The sequence below is a fragment of the Symphalangus syndactylus genome, chromosome 10, assembly GCF_028878055.3.
Source record: "Symphalangus syndactylus isolate Jambi chromosome 10, NHGRI_mSymSyn1-v2.1_pri, whole genome shotgun sequence".
In the NCBI taxonomy this organism is placed as follows: Eukaryota; Metazoa; Chordata; class Mammalia; order Primates; family Hylobatidae; genus Symphalangus; species Symphalangus syndactylus.
In genome coordinates this window covers 134,748,121-134,749,171 of record NC_072432.2, presented here as the reverse complement: position 1 = coordinate 134,749,171, position 1,051 = coordinate 134,748,121, and positions in this window count along the sequence as shown.

Here is a 1,051-nt window from a genome sequence, read left to right as displayed (position 1 = left end):
ATTGACCCCAGGAGTTCGAGACCATTCTGGGCAACATAGCAAGACTCTATCTCTGAAGACAAAACCAACCAACCAACAAAAAAGATCAAGCAGAGGTGCTCCAGAGGACGTAGCAATAGAATTCCGGAGCAATGTCTACTTGGCCTCGGTCTTCATTCCCATGATGGCCCCTGAGTTCCGTGGAGCTCACTTCTACATAGTTCCATGTGTGACTTCAGCATAATAAAATGACGCATTTATTGGTTAAAAATCAGACAGATTACCATCAGATATGGAAAACTGCTTTTACTTGGTAATAACAATCTTACGCATTTTTTACCAAACCCATCACATTAAATAACTAGCGTTTCAAATTTTGACACTGCATAATCATAATAAACTCTCATTTGAAATGACTGAAGAAATACTCCTCAAATCTCATGGAAGAATGACAGAATTTTCTCCAGAATTTATCGGAAAAGAAAAGAGGTTGGACGGCCAGGAAACGTTTTCAGGGTAACATACTTACTATTTTCTAGATAGTTACTCAGATAACACTTGTATGCAGAGGGAAACACACCCCTGGGCTTTGCAAACACTTGTTTCCTGTGTGTCAGACTCGCCTGCATCCTGTTTATCAAATGGAACTGATAGTTATTGGACGCAAAGACCAGAACAACTTACCTCTCGTCAGTCACCTGCTTTTACTTGTCATACTTTTAGCATTTACAAAGTTTTAAAAACGTGTTTATCATTTGGTAATTATTTTTAAACTTTATTTAAAAATATAGACTGAGTTCTGAACAAATTATCCTTAAATTTCTTCCTCTAATAGTTACACTTTTCGGTATCAGTGAAGTTTTATGACTCCTCTATTTTTCCTACCCACACAGCATCTAAAGTGTGTCTTTACAGAATAGCTGGAAGTCCTAGCTTTATCCTCTCTCTGCGTTTCTCTCTCACAGCCCCCTCCTCTTGGACTCTGCTCTTCCTCTCAGCACCGTAACCTTTTTTATTTCCAGATAGGTTTTGAAAACACCATCTGTTCCCCTCTTAGGATCCCTGGGCCAGA